Consider the following 16,566-nt stretch of genomic DNA (forward strand, 5'->3'; position numbering starts at 1 on the left):
CTCAATGCCGCGACGACAGTCACGGATGGGTTTCCTCTTCCGTTCATGGATAGTGTCCTCGACACAGTGGCTGATCATGAATGTTACAGTTTCCTCGATGGGTTCAGTGGCTATAATCAAATCAGAATGCACCCGGACGATCAGGAGAAAACGATGTTTGTCACGGAATGGGGTGTCTTCGTGGCCATGGTAATGATGTTCGGATTAAAAACGGCCCGGCCACATTCCAACGCATCATCACCGAGATTTTCAACGAGTATATCTCGACGTTCATGTAAGTGTTCCTCGATGACTCTGCCGTGTATGGCCAATGGCTGGAGCATATGACCCAGCTACGCCTCTGTCTCGAGCGATGTCGACAAGCTCGATTGAGCTTATATCCGGCAAAATGCGTGTTCTTAGTGACAAGCGGCAACCTGCTCGGGCACATAGTCAGCCAGGAAAGTATCGCCATGGACCCGGATAAAGTGCATGCCATTCTGAATGCTCCCGCGCCCTCTACCGCGAAGGCTCTCTGCTGATTCCTAGGCCAGAGCAGATGGCATAGCCGGATGTTACGAAACTTGGCCGATTTCGCGACTCCATTACACGCGGCTGTGCATCGACTTCCATTTCAGTGGTCTTCAATAGAAGACGAGTCTTACCAGGCCTTGAAGTTAATGCTCTCCCACGCCCCTGTTGTACAGCCACCAGCCTGGGCGGAACATTTTCACATCTTCGTAGACGCATCAAATATAGCCATAGGCAGTGCACTCATGCAACACACACCACCAAATTGGTACCGGCCGGTGTATTACGCTAGCCGACGACTCTCGGCCGCGTAGAAGAAGTACTCAACAACAGAACGCGAGGCCCTCGGTATGGTCTACAACATCAACAAGTTCTGACATTACCTCTTGGGCTGGAAGTTCACATTCCACGTCGATAACTTGGCTCTCTACTTGGTTGATAAACAAGCTCTCACGGGTCGCCCAACCCGATGGATGCTCATGCTACAAGAGTTTGATTTTCAAATCCAGCACCGGCCCGGAGTCCAACACGTCGTAGCTCACTACTTGAGCCGTCTCGAGTCAGGAGAACCAGCCGAGTCCACGTACGATGATCTACTTGACGTTGCCCTTTTTAGTCTCACAATGGTGCCAGACGAACATGAAGACGAATGGATCACGAAGATGACCCATTTTCTTAGCACCGGCCTTCCTCCCGACCACTTGACCCTCGACGCTTGGAAACTACTAGCGGTTAGGAGCCGAAACTTTTGTTTGGTCTCTGACACCCTCTACCACAAAGGCTCGGACGACATCTGGCGCCATGGAATCCGTCAATTCGAGAAACACACAATCCTCCAGGAGGCACATCACGGAATCTCAGGGGGACATTACGCTGGAGAGGCCACGACAAGAAAAATATGGCAGAGTGGCTTATGGTGGCCCACAACAAAAAAAGATGTTCATGAATTCTGTCGACAGTGCGACCTGTGTCAACGCATGGGACAACCGACTGAGCAAGCTCGGATGCCGCACCAACCCATCCTTCCGTTAGAGCCATTTCAAAAGTGGGCGTTGGATTTTGTGGGGCCTTTCAAACCAGCCGCGGCCGGCACCAGTAACAAATACATAATAGTGGCCACAGACTATTGCACAAAATGGGTCGAGGCTAAGGCACTGTGGAACAACACAGCTGCATCGACGACAAAATTCGTATATGAACATCTATGGTGCCGTTATGGATGCCAAATCGAGCTCATTAGTGACCAAGGCGGGCATTTTATAAACCACATAATTTGCGAGCTCACTACACACTACGCGGTCATACATAAGAAAAGCACACCGTACTATCCTTAGGCAAACGGATTGGCGGAGTCTACTAATAAAATTTTGCAAACAATCCTGAAAAAAATCGTCAATGAGAACCGTATCGATTGAGATGCCAAGCTCCAGAGTGCATTATGGGCATATCACACCACATTTAAAACTAGCATTCAATCTATACCCTTTCGGATGGCCTTTGGTTTGGAAGCAGTCATGCCGATCGAGTTCTAGGTTCCGAGTCTTCGAGTTCAGGTTAAGGAAAAGCTACCTGAGGCCCAATCAGAGTAATATCGGCTCGAACAACTCCTCGAACTCGGCGAACATCGAGTGACCAGCATGGCTCAACTAGAACAACGCCAACGACAACGCAAAGCCTTCGTCGATCGTCACCGGAAAGGTATGGAGAAAACACTGACCATCGGCGAAGCGATACTAGTCTTCCAAACTCGACTCGGTGCTATGCCGGGGAAATTACGATTACGGTGGGCAGGCCCCTTCTGGATAATTGATGAGTTTATCGACACATTCCAACTCGGCACACTTGCCGGAGACATCGTCAAAAGCTGGGTAAATGGATTCCGACTTCGACCTTACCACGGGAATACCCCAGATAATCCCTTCGCCAAGTCCCACGGCACAGACCAGTGCACAGATGATGTCACGAAGGAGGCCACGTGTCCCCATCTGTAAATTAATGACCTACCCACCAAATGTATATAGTAGGAATGGTTTTTAGTAGTTAAATTAGCCTTACCTAAAACTACCTAACTAATCACCCCAAATCACGACATTTTCTTAGGCGCACCAACTAGTCACCTTCACTTTAAAATAGAATATTTAAGGAGCATGCACACCAGACATAGCACTCCTGGGACGCGTGGCCATAATACCTTATTATGGCAGCCACAACCAAGAATCTAAAGGATCTTCTCCCTGCACAAAACCCTAGGCAGAACAACGGTGTTCTTGCCTACCCCACACAATGCGCTCACTCACACAACAATGTTCTTGCATTCACCATCTTCAAGCTCCCAAGCTCTCTCTCGTTCTAATCGCTCCTACAAACAGGCCTCCTCTCGCCCTCGTAGTCCCTGCATAGAACAACGGTGTCCTCCCGAACCATCTTCTTCCATCTCTTTGTCTCATCCTCGTCTCCTCGCTTCCCCTCACGCCCCTTGTCAGCAAACCTTCGAGTCCACCATGCCTCTCGCAGCATTGCAGGAAACCCGTTCTTGGCTACAACAACGAGGACTAGGCAGGTACTTACGGGTCGTCGACGCCCCAACAATAGCACGCAGAATCCACCCTGACACCGTAACCAACAACATGATTCGCGTTGCTCTGGACCTTGCGTGAGGTGGGGACCATGAGGTTGAAATCCCTCCCCACGCGACCCTCAAGGAATATTTTGGGATGTATTTGATGTCGGGAAAAGCTTACCGCATGTACGGAGGGCCAAACAAGGCTTTTGGGGAGATCACCCGGATTTTGATGGAATATGCATTTGTGCATAGAAATCCCACGAGTATGCCATAGAATAAAGCTGCCATCATCATCAGAGCGTACGAAGGCAACAAAATCGATTGGGGAATCATCACCGGTGAAGGAGTCCATGCGGCGCTCGAATCTTTTCAAACTGGTAAGCGATTGTTGCCTGTGATTAATCATTTCCTCACAGTCCTCTACCCACCTCCTTAGGTTTCCCTTCGTCACATCTTGACCTCCCCACCACCGCCACGGAAACAACGGGAGAAGATTTTGGCGTTAACCCAGGAAGAATGGGATGACCCTTCGCCTTCTCCACCTCCCTCGACCGTTCGGAACCCTACTCCCGCCTCGGCACCACCCCCACCAAAAACACAGAAGCAACGGGCGTTAACAGCAACTCGTGTTGAATGGGACGAGGCCGAGGAGCCCATGACTGAGGATGTCACCATACGACAGAAGCCACCAAGGACATCGATGCCCTCTCCACAACCGAGCCCACGCTCCACGAACCAGTAGCCCTCGGGTATACGGCAACAAAAGAGGAAACAAGCCGAGGAGCCAACACCACCGGCCCCAGACTCACAAGATCAGCCGCAAAAGAGATGCCACATCAATCGAGAGTCAACCACAGAAACCGAGGGCACATAGCATCAGAAATCCAAAGAGGCCAGCACGACCTCCACGGCCATGGTACCAGTGGAGTCATGGCTCCAAGTCGGTAGGATCGAGCATGGACAAACCACGCAGATATCAGAGGAGGAAGTCCTAGGTTACAAAATCTTCCCGCGGAGGCATACGAGTTTAGTGCACTACTTCGGCTAGGCACAACATATGAGTTAATGGATTTCCTCACGCGCGCCCAAGTAGCTGCCGTTGCTCGTATGGCCGAGGAGCATGCGGAAACAAAGATGATCCAACATGCTCTAATGGGAGAAATCGAACCTCATGAGGATCGAGCCTTACAAAAGATAGGGCGGAAGAAGCAAGCACAAAATACTTCCCTCCTCATGGAGTTACCAGATCTGAACATGGCCGTAGTTGAGGCATATCGCAATTTGCACCACACAACTTGGGTAGCCAAGGACATGGCCTAGCATGTCAAAACGACACAGCAACAAGCCAAACAGGCCATCGAGCTATGGAAAGCCACCGAGCATAAACTGGGGTCATTAGAGCAGCAACATCAAGAACAACCGCTCTTAAGCCTCACTGCCCCGAGAAATGATGTCCCACTAGCCCCTCTTCCGAACCCGAGCCTGAGTACTACTGTTACCGAAGCACACAACGACGACACAACTCAGCCCAGGGTAGCCACGATCGATGCAAGCACAATGACGGAGTCGGTACAGATAAGCGAGCCATCATCATGGGCTAAGCGAAGCCCTCAACCCCAAAACAGCCACGCTTCCACTCAAACGTCACCACCACTTGTTGTCATGGAAAGATCTACACAGACGGACAGGGAACCCACTCCCCGGAACCAGCAAGCTACAACCCAGATAGGGCCTCCCCTCTGTGACTACCAAAAGGAGCTTAAGGCCCAGATCGCTCTGGCCGAGTTAGCAGAACAAAACCACAACCACATGATTGGCCAACTACGGGAACAAGTCGCGGGCCGTGAAGCTGACCTCAAGCGACTGCTTGCTGAAAGTTCGACCGCACTCAAAGAACAAGAAAGAGAGGTGATGTCCCTTCAGGTCTCTATCACCGAGGCCAAAGAACGATTCCTCAAAGAAGCAGAGTGGAATAGCCAACGGGAACGCGAGCTATTCGCAGACAACCAAGAATTATGCCGTCAACAAAGGGCATTACAAGAATTGGCAAACGAGCACATGCAAAAGTGGAGGATCTCTGAAGAGCAAAGGGCAAAAATTGCCGATGCGTATCACTAGTTGCAAACCGAGCACATCGCTGCCGGAGAACGACATCGGGATGCTTGGAGACAGGACATGGACGAAACTGTAGCTCAGCTCACCAAATGTTACAAGCAGATAATCATGCTCACAACCGAAAAAGCAAAGGATAACCAAGCTACTTTAGCGCTCGTCCACAAAAGCCAAGAAGACGCCAAGGCCGCAAGGGAGGAAGTGGAAGTTCACCGAGCTAGCATCGGCATGGACGATACTAAAATAAAGATCTTGATCAACAAGTATCGCCAACAATTCACCAAGAAGATCGAGGAAACGCTCGACCGTGTCTGGCAGGAATGGTCGGCCCAAGCCGCTGAACTACACATACTATGCGCGGACGCCGAGAACTGAAGGAAGGAGGGTCGAGGGTTTTACAAGATGGATGACACCAGCATCCAGACCCTTCGTGAAGACTTGACTGAGGAATATCATACCTTAGTAGCATCCCACACCGCGGCCATTGAGCAACTTCTCGAGGAATTCAACGACGATCTAATGGTGTTCCATTTAGAAGCCGAAGCTTACGAAGAGGAACGCCTAGCTACCGAGACTAATAGAACTGCCACGACTAACGAGCAAGAACCTGAGCCCACCCCCACGGAAGCCAGACAGGAGGAACCTGTCCCTACAGATCCCCACATCCCAACTGAGCCACAAACTACAACCACGACCTTGCCTGAATCGGAACCAACAGAGGGCGGCGCACGCGACGACATAGCCACCCCCGACTCGGTAGTAAAACCTCCATCACCAACCCCACCTTCCGAGCAGCCATACCGACCCCACGCCCCAGAGGATATCCTCGGCATATTAGAAGAGGATTAAAACAAACCCATAAGCCCTTGTATAAACGGGAAAATTTTGTAAAGAATTTTTCTTTTGTTGCAAAATTCGTGGTTATCTCTCCACTTTGTGATTCGTGGGTTCGATGGACAAAGTTCTGTCCCACGGGCATGCCAGGTGTTGTCCATAGGCCAGAAATATAAATACATTATGTAAACTTGCCGGTAGGTAGAATAGTAGGTGAGGAAATAGGTAGAACTAGAAATAGTGGAGTTTTTAGCCCTCACAATCAGTCGATGGCTCGGCTCTGTCTGAAGAGGAAAACTATATAACCCGAGATATGCATACCTCAAAGGAGGGGGATGTAGATTATTTAGGAAGATTACTATCGTAGCACCGAGCTTTGCACAACCTGTTTCCGACTGAGCGTTGTGTACTGTAATCGTTGTGAGCTTTTCATTTAATATAAATCTCGCTCTTACTGTTCCTTCATCGGTGTATTCTCCCCGGTACTCGCAACCGAGCTACGTCTATGCCTAAGGGGTTGTAGCCCGTGCATGCTCCTCGTTCTCATATCATATTCTCAGTGTAAAAGAGGCTTCCACGTAACACGATCCCTTGATACCAATAGCCTGTAGACTCATCGAAGGTGTTTCCCGAGAAACGGTTAACAGCGGAAGCCCAAAGCCTAAACATCGTAGGCTAGATCAGAAAGATGGGCGCAGACTGGTAAAAGATACAGTTGCACGAGTCGAAACTTTCGCCCACACGGAGCCCGCAACCACATTCGAGTTAATCCATGAGCAATTGCCAATCATTACGGCTCAGTCTCAATGTGGCAGGCCCACACGGAGTTCTCACAGCAGAAAGGGAAGTCCTGAAATATGCGGACATTCTGGATACGGCCCATGAGTTCGACGCACTATTGCAGTTTGGAACGATATGAACTCATGGAATTCTTGGTGACACAACAGATCAGGATGTCCCAGAGAATGGATGAGGAGCACGTTGAACATCAAATGATTGAGCATGCGCTGACAAGTACGGCGGAAAGCGAAGATCAGGGCAGGGGCCCCTTGCCAAGGTGGGTAGAGAGCGTAACGCGGGAATTTGCCGTATGCGCATCAAATTACCTCCATTAAATGCGGACCTGGTCGAGATGCATGGAGAATTGCCAGGAGTCAGTGTGGGCGCCAAGGATATGGCTATTAAAAATAAAGATGTCTGGAAGAAAGTGAAGCTGACTCAAGAGCGCATTGCGCAATTAGAAAGAAACATGACTACGATGCAACATATCGGCGGACCAAACCCCTGATGCTAAGGAGTTGAACAATTTACGGGAGGAGATTGAAGCTCAAACCGCCATAGCCGCAAAAGCGAAAAGGGTTCCACAGTTAGCCGAGATCAAGATTGACTGACTCCGCACAGAACTCCGCTAGTCATAAGACATAGAAGCGGATATAGGGCCAAACAAAGATCACAATCAGTTATGTACAATCCTCTGCTCCACCAATTGAGGTAAGGTTAGATGATTGATCTAATTACATTTAATCATATAAAATTAATTTATATACATGTATATTGCGTATCATCAAAACAACAATGCATTGCAATTGTATGCATGTTGGATATCTAACCTCTCGGATTTGAACTAATGAGCCCTGCACCACAATAGGTCAAACACAATCTTCCAATCTGTTAATGGAGCTAAAAGGTATATTGCATGGACTCCCCAAAAGAATAATGGATTACCATGGATTGAATGCTTGAAATTTGACCTCTCAAATTCTACCTAACGACCCAAGGATCATACTAGTATGACACCTACAAATTTTCGCGTTAGCAACTAACCTAAGGTTGGATAGTTTATTTACAAAATTACATTTGAGAATATAAAAAGTTTATATAGATGCATAGTGTGTTTCCTCAAAAGTATAAAGGCTTATCATCGTTAGAAAGCTTTAGATCTTACCTCTCGTATTCAAACTAACGATAAAAGCAACATAAATAGCAACCATTACTCTTAAGATTCTACAATTTATTTTTATTTATGCACAACGCAGATTAGTATACTACAATCGTAGGAAAGCTTGAGATCCGACCTGTCGGATTCGAACCAACGACCTAAGGATCACAATGGGCCAATTACAGTCCTCCGCTCTACCAACTGAGCTAAGGTCAGATAGTCGATTTACAATATTATTTATCAATAACAGGACTATTAAAGTTGTAATATTTATGTTTGCTGATGCATATTCTAAATTACTTTCTACTTCTCAAAATGATAGTGGATTATCATAATATTAAAGCTTAACATCCATTTTGTCAGAACCAAACCAACAACCTAAGGATCACAATAAGTTATGTACAGTCCTCCGCTCCACTAATTGAGGTAAGGCTAGAGGACTGATCTAATTACATTGAATCATATAAAATTAATTTATATACATGTATATTGTGCATCCTCAACAACAAGAATGCATTGGCACGGTATGAATGTTTGATATCTAACCTCTCGTATTTGAACTAATGAGCCCAACACCACAATAGGTCAACAACAATCCTCCGCTCTAATAACTAAAGTAAGACACATATTGTATGGACTCGGCAAAAAAATAATGCAATACCATGGATTGAACGCTTGTGATTTGACCTCTCGACAACTGACCTAAGGTTGGATAGTTTATTAACAAAATTACATTTGACAATCTAATAAGTTTATATAGATGTATATAGATCTTACCTCTCGTATTTGAACTAACGATAGAAGCAAGATAAATAGCAACCATTACATTTAAGATTCTAATATTCATTTTTATTTATGCACAACATGGATTAGTAGACCTGTCGTATTCGAACCAATGACCTAAGCATCACATTAGGCCAACTACAATCCTCCGCTTTACCAACTGAGCTAGGGTCAGATAGTTGACAAAATTACTTTATCAATAACACACCTATTAAAGTTCGAATATTTATGTTTATTGCTGCATATTCTAAATTACTTATTGGTTCTCAAAAATGGTAGTGGATTACCATAATATTAAAGCTTAACATCCATTCTGTCACATTCGAACTAACGACCTAAGGATCACAATAAGTTATGTACAGTCCTCCGCTCCATCAATTGAGGTAAGGCTAGTTGATTGATCTAATTACATTTAATCATATCAATTTAATTTATATAAATGTATATTGTGTATCCTCAAAACAAGAAGGCATTGCAATTGTATGAATTTGATATCAAATCTCTCAGATTTGACCTAATGAGCCCAGCACCACAATAGGTCAACTACAGTCCTCCAACTTATTAACGGAGCTAAAATGTAGATTGTATGGACTCCACAAAATAATAATGGATTAACATGGATTGAATGCTTGAGATTTGATCTCTCCAATTCTACCTAATGATGCAACGATCATACTAGTATGACACTTACAAAATTTCGCTCTCGCAACTGACCTAAGGTTGGATAGTTTATTTACAAAATTACATTTGACAATCTAGAAAGTTTATATAGATGCATATTGTGTTTCCTCAAAAGTATAATGGATTACCATTGTAAGAAAGCTTTAGATCTTACTTCTCGTATTTGACCTAACGATACAAGCAACATAAATAGCAACCATTACATTTAAGATTCTAATATTTATATTTATTTATGCACAACATGGATTACTAGACTACAATCGTAAGAAAGCTTGAGATCCAACCTAACGGATTTGAACCAACAACCTAAGGATGGCAATGGGCCAACCATAGTCCTCTGCTCTACCAACTAAGCTATGGTCGGGTACTTGATGTACAATAATACTTTATCAATAACATGACTATTAAAGTTCTAATATTTATGTTTGTTGATACATATTCTAAATTTCTTTTTGGTTCTCCAAATGATACTGGATAACCATAATATTAATGCTTAACATCCAATTTGTCAAATTCGAACCAAGGACTTAAGAATCACAATAAGTTATGTACAGTCCTCCACTCCACTAATTGAGGAAGGTTAGATGATTGATCTAATTACATTTAATCATATAAAATTAATTTATATACATGTATATTGTGTATCCTCAAAATAAGAATGCATTGCAACGGTATGCATGTTTGATATATAAGCTCTCGGATATGAACTAATGAGCCTAGCTAGCACCACTATAGGTCAACTACAATCCTCCAATGTATTAATGGAAGTAAGAGGCATATTGTATGGACTTCGCAAAAGAATAATGCATTACCATGGATTTAAGGCTTGCGATTTGATCTCTCCAATTCTACCGAACGACGCAAGGATTATACTAGGATGACACCAACAAATTTTCACTTTAACAACTGACCTAAGGTTGGATAGTTTATTTACAAAAATACATTAGACAATCTAAAGGCTTATCATCGTCAGAAAGCTTTAGATCTTACCTCTCGTATTGAAAGTAACGATAAAAGCAACATAAATAGTAACCATTACTTTTAAGATTCTAGAATTTATTTATATTTATGCACAACGTGGATTAGTAGATACAATCATAGGAAAAGTTGAGATCTGACCCGTCAGATTCGAACCAATAACCTAAGGATCATAGTGGGCCAACTACAGTCGTTCGCTCTACTAACTGAGCTACAGTCGTATAGTTGATCTAGTAATACTTTATCAATAGCACAAGATGAAATTTCTAATATTTATGTTTGTTGATGCATATTCTAAATTTCTTTTTAGTTCTCAAAAGGATAGTGGATTATCGTAATATTAAAGCTTAACGTCCATTTTGTCAAATTTGAACCAACGACCTAAGGACCACCATAAGTTATGTACAATCCTCCACGGATAGTGGATTATCGTAATATTAAAGCTTAACGTCCATTTTGTCAAATTTGAACCAACGACCTCAGGATCACAATAAGTTATGTACAGTCCTCCGCTCCACCAATTGAGGTAAGGCTAGATGATTGATCTAATTACATTTAATCATATAAAATTAATTTATAAATATGTGTATTGTGTATCCTCAAAACAACAATGCATTGCAATCGTATGAATGTTGGATATCCAACGTCTCGGATTTGAACTAATGAACCCAATACCACAATAGGTCAAGTACAGTCTTCCAATCTATTAACTTAGCTAAAAGGTATATTGTCTGGACTCCCCAAAAGAATAATCGATTACCATAGATTGAATGCTCAAGATTTGACCTTTCGAATTCTACCTAACGACCGAAGGATCATACTAGTATGACACCTACAAATATTCGCTTTAGCAACTCACCTAAGGTTGGATAATTTATTTACAAAATTACATATGAGAATATAAAAAGGTTATATAGATGCATACTGTGTTTCCTCAAAAGTATAAAGGGTTACCTCTCGTATTCAAACTAACGATAAAAGCAACATAAATAGCAACCATAATTCTTAAGATTCTAAAATTTATTTATATTTATGCACAACATGGATTAGTATACTACAAACGCAGGAGCACTTGAGATCCGACCTGTCGGATTCGAACCAACGACCTAAGGATCACAGTAGCCCAACTACAGTCCTCCGCTCTACCAACTGAGCTAAGGTCGGATACTTGATCTAATATTACTTTATCAATAACAACGACTATTAAAGTTGTAATATTTATGTTTGCTGATGCATATTCTATATTACTTTCTGGTTCTGAAAATGATAATGGATTACCATAATATTAAAGCTTAACATCCATTTTGTCAGATTCGAACCAATGACCTAGGGATCACAACAACTTATGTACAGTCCTCCGCTCCACTAATTAAGGTAAGGCTAGATGACTGTTCTAATTACATTTAATCATATAAAATTAATTTATATACATGTATATTGTGCATCCACAGAACAAAAATGCATTGGCATGGTATGAATGTCTGATATCTAACCTCTCGTATTTGAACTAATGAGCCTAATACCACAATAGGTCAACAACAGTCCTCCAATCTGTCAACGGAAGTAAGACGCATATTGTATGGATTCCGCAAAAGAATAATGCATTACCATGGATTGAATGCTTGCGATTTGATGTTTCCAATTCTACCTAACGACCCAAGAATAATACTAGTATGGCACCTACAAATTTTCGCTTTAATAATTGACCTAAGGTTGGATAGATTATTTACAAAATTACATTTATCAGTGAAAAATTTATATAGATGCATATCGTGTTTGATCAAAAGTATAATGGCTTATCCCTGTAAGAAAACTTTAGATCTTATATCTCGTATTTGAATTCACGATAAAAACAACATAAATAGCAGCCATTACTTTTAAGATTCTAAAATTTGTTTCTATTTATGGACAACGTGGATTAGTAGACTACAACTACTAGGAAAGCTTGAGATCCGACCTGTCGGATTCGAACGAACGACCTAAGGATCACAGTGGGCCAACTACAGTCCTCCTCTCTACCAACTGAGCTAAGGGCGGATAGTTGATCTAGTATTACTTTATCAATAACACGACTATTAATGTTCTAACATTGATGTTTGTTGATGCTATTCTAAATTACTTTTTGGTTCTCAAAATAATAGTGGATTATCATAATATTAAAGCTTAACATCCACTTTGTCAAATTCGAACCAACGACCTAAGGATCACAATAAGTTATGTACAGTCCTTTGCTCCATCAATTGAGGTAAGGGCACATGATTGATCTAATTACATTTAATCATATAAAATTAATTTATATATATGTATATTGCTTATCAACACAAGAATCCATTACAATCGTATGAATGTTGGATATCCAACATCTCGAATTTGAACTAATAGGCACGATACCACAATAGGTCAAGCACAATCTTCCAAACTATTAATTGAGCTAAATGGTATATTTAATGGACTCCCCAAAAGAATAATGGATTACCATGGATTGAATGCTTGAGCTTTGACCTCTCGGATTCTACCTAACGACCCAAGGATCGTACTAGTATGACACCTAACAATTTTCTTTTTAGCAATTGACCTAAGGTTGGATAGTTTATTTACAGAATTACATATGAGAATATAAAAAGTTTATATTGATGCATAGTGTGTTTCCGCAAAAGTAGAAAGGGTTATCATCATGAGAAAGCTTTAGATCTTACCTCTCGTATTTAAACTAACAATAAAAGCAACATAAATAGCAATCATAAGTCTGAAGAGTCTAAAATTTATTTTTATTTATGCACAACATGGATTAGTATACTACAATCGTAGGAAAGCTTGAGATCCGACCTGTCGGATTCGAACCAACGACCTAAGGATCACAGTAGGCCAACTACAGTCCTCCGCTCTACCAACTGAGCTAAGGTCGGATAGTTGATATACAATATTACTTTATCAATAACAACGACTATTAAAGTTGTAATATTTATGTTTGCTGATGCATATTCTATATTACTTTCTGGTTCTGAAAATGATAATGGATTACCATAATATTAAAGCTTAACATCCATTTTGTCAGATTCGAACCAATGACCTAGGGATCACAACAACTTATGTACAGTCCTCCGCTCCACTAATTAAGGTAAGGCTAGATGACTGTTCTAATTACATTTAATCATATAAAATTAATATAAATACATGTATATTGTGCATCCACAGAACAAAAATGCATTGGCATGGTATGAATGTCTGATATCTAACCTCTCGTATTTGAACTAATGAGCCTAATACCACAATAGGTCAACAACAGTCCTCCAATCTGTCAACGGAAGTAAGACGCATATTGTATGGATTCCACAAAAGAATAATGCATTACCATGTATTGAATGCTTGCGATTTGATGTTTCCAATTCTACCTAACGACCCAAGGATCAATACTAGTGTGGCACCTACAAATTTTCGCTTTAATAACTGACCTAAGGTTGGATAGATTATTTACAAAATTACATTTATCAGTGAAAAATTTATATAAATGCATATCGTGTTTGATCAAAAGTATAATGGCTTATCCCTGTAAGAAATCTTTAGATCTTATATCTCGTATTTGAACTCACGATAAAAACAACATAAATAGCAGCCATTACTTTTAAGATTCTAAAATTTGTTTCTATTTATGGACAACGTGGATTAGTAGACTACAACTACTAGGAAAGCTTGAGATCCGACCTGTCGGATTCGAACGAACGACCTAAGGATCACAGTGGGCCAACTACAGTCCTCCGCTCTACCAACTGAGCTAAGGGCGGATAGTTGATCTAGTATTACTTTATCAATAACATGACTATTAATGTTCTAACATTGATGTTTGTTGATGCTATTCTAAATTACTTTTTGGTTCTCAAAATAATAGTGGATTATCATAATATTAAAGCTTAACATCCACTTTGTCAAATTCAAACCAACGACCCAAGGATCACAATAAGTTATGTACAGTCCTTTGCTCCATCAATTGAGGTAAGGGCACATGATTGATCTAATTACATTTAATCATATAAAATTAATTTATATATATGTATAGTGCTTATCAACACAAGAATCCATTACAATCGTATGAATGTTGGATATCCAACATCTTAAATTTGAACTAATAGGCAGGATACCACAATAGGTCAAGCACAGTCTTCCAAACTATTAATTGAGCTAAATGGTATATTTAATGGACTCCCCAAAAGAATAATGGATTACCATGGATTGAATGCTTGAGATTTGACCTCTCGAATTCTACCTAACCACCCAAGGATCATACTAGTATGACACCTAACAATTTCCTTTTTAGCAATTGACCTAAGGTTGGATAGTTTATTTACAGAATTACATATGAGAATATAAAAATTTTATATTGATGCATAGTGTGTTTCCGCAAAAGTAGAAAGGGTTATCATCATGAGAAAGCTTTAGATCTTACCTCTCGTATTTAAACTAACAATAAAAGCAACATAAATAGCAATCATAAGTCTGAAGAGTCTAAAATTTATTTTTATTTATGCACAACATGGATTAGTATACTACAATCGTAGGAAAGCTTGAGATCCGACCTGTCGGATTCGAACCAACGACCTAAGGATCACAGTAGGCCAACTACAGTCCTCCGCTCTACCAACTGAGCTAAGGTCGGATAGTTGATATACAATATTACTTTATCAATAACAACGACTATTAAAGTTGTAATATTTATGTTTGCTGATGCATATTCTATATTACTTTCTGGTTCTGAAAATGATAATGGATTACCATAATATTAAAGCTTAACATCCATTTTGTCAGATTCGAACCAATGACCTAGGGATCACAACAACTTATGTACAGTCCTCCGCTCCACTAATTAAGGTAAGGCTAGATGACTGTTCTAATTACATTTAATCATATAAAATTAATATAAATACATGTATATTGTGCATCCACAGAACAAAAATGCATTGGCATGGTATGAATGTCTGATATCTAACCTCTCGTATTTGAACTAATGAGCCTAATACCACAATAGGTCAACAACAGTCCTCCAATCTGTCAACGGAAGTAAGACGCATATTGTATGGATTCCACAAAAGAATAATGCATTACCATGTATTGAATGCTTGCGATTTGATGTTTCCAATTCTACCTAACGACCCAAGGATCAATACTAGTGTGGCACCTACAAATTTTCGCTTTAATAACTGACCTAAGGTTGGATAGATTATTTACAAAATTACATTTATCAGTGAAAAATTTATATAAATGCATATCGTGTTTGATCAAAAGTATAATGGCTTATCCCTGTAAGAAATCTTTAGATCTTATATCTCGTATTTGAACTCACGATAAAAACAACATAAATAGCAGCCATTACTTTTAAGATTCTAAAATTTGTTTCTATTTATGGACAACGTGGATTAGTAGACTACAACTACTAGGAAAGCTTGAGATCCGACCTGTCGGATTCGAACGAACGACCTAAGGATCACAGTGGGCCAACTACAGTCCTCCGCTCTACCAACTGAGCTAAGGGCGGATAGCTGATCTAGTATTACTTTATCAATAACAGGACTATTAATGTTCTAACATTGATGTTTGTTGATGCTATTCTAAATTACTTTTTGGTTCTCAAAATAATAGTGGATTATCATAATATTAAAGCTTAACATCCACTTTGTCAAATTCAAACCAACGACCCAAGGATCACAATAAGTTATGTACAGTCCTTTGCTCCATCAATTGAGGTAAGGGCACATGATTGATCTAATTACATTTAATCATATAAAATTAATTTATATATATGTATAGTGCTTATCAACACAAGAATCCATTACAATCGTATGAATGTTGGATATCCAACATCTTAAATTTGAACTAATAGGCACGATACCACAATAGGTCAAGCACAGTCTTCCAAACTATTAATTGAGCTAAATGGTATATTTAATGGACTCCCCAAAAGAATAATGGATTACCATGGATTGAATGCTTGAGATTTGACCTCTCGAATTCTACCTAACCACCCAAGGATCATACTAGTATGACACCTAACAATTTTCTTTTTAGCAATTGACCTAAGGTTGGATAGTTTATTTACAGAATTACATATGAGAATATAAAAATTTTATATTGATGCATAGTGTGTTTCCGCAAAAGTAGAAAGGGTTATCATCAT

At 40.9% G+C, this 16,566-nt stretch overlaps 6 non-coding genes across 6 annotated transcripts; all 6 read right to left on the reverse strand.

The window, feature by feature from the left end:
* Nucleotides 1–8,088: 8,088 nt before the first annotated feature.
* Nucleotides 8,089–8,174, reverse strand: TRNAY-GUA (transfer RNA tyrosine (anticodon GUA)). The gene is given in 2 exon segments: nt 8,089–8,124; nt 8,138–8,174. It is a non-coding gene; the product is annotated as a tRNA-Tyr (tRNA).
* Nucleotides 8,175–11,478: 3,304 nt separating this feature from the next.
* TRNAY-GUA (transfer RNA tyrosine (anticodon GUA)) lies at nt 11,479–11,564 on the reverse strand. Its single transcript is given in 2 exon segments — nt 11,479–11,514; nt 11,528–11,564. It is a non-coding gene; the product is annotated as a tRNA-Tyr (tRNA).
* A 1,656-nt stretch (nt 11,565–13,220) lies between these two features.
* Nucleotides 13,221–13,306, reverse strand: TRNAY-GUA (transfer RNA tyrosine (anticodon GUA)). Its single transcript is given in 2 exon segments — nt 13,221–13,256; nt 13,270–13,306. It is a non-coding gene; the product is annotated as a tRNA-Tyr (tRNA).
* A 790-nt stretch (nt 13,307–14,096) lies between these two features.
* On the reverse strand, nt 14,097–14,182 carry TRNAY-GUA (transfer RNA tyrosine (anticodon GUA)). The gene is given in 2 exon segments: nt 14,097–14,132; nt 14,146–14,182. It is a non-coding gene; the product is annotated as a tRNA-Tyr (tRNA).
* Nucleotides 14,183–14,965: 783 nt separating this feature from the next.
* TRNAY-GUA (transfer RNA tyrosine (anticodon GUA)) lies at nt 14,966–15,051 on the reverse strand. The gene is given in 2 exon segments: nt 14,966–15,001; nt 15,015–15,051. It is a non-coding gene; the product is annotated as a tRNA-Tyr (tRNA).
* A 790-nt stretch (nt 15,052–15,841) lies between these two features.
* Nucleotides 15,842–15,927, reverse strand: TRNAY-GUA (transfer RNA tyrosine (anticodon GUA)). Its single transcript is given in 2 exon segments — nt 15,842–15,877; nt 15,891–15,927. It is a non-coding gene; the product is annotated as a tRNA-Tyr (tRNA).
* Nucleotides 15,928–16,566: the final 639 nt, after the last annotated feature.

This window comes from Azolla caroliniana, unplaced genomic scaffold (genome assembly GCF_043228905.1).
Source record: "Azolla caroliniana isolate FFs.n. ecotype wild unplaced genomic scaffold, voAzoCaro1.0.p SCAF_1, whole genome shotgun sequence".
Classification (NCBI taxonomy): domain Eukaryota; kingdom Viridiplantae; phylum Streptophyta; class Polypodiopsida; order Salviniales; family Salviniaceae; genus Azolla; species Azolla caroliniana.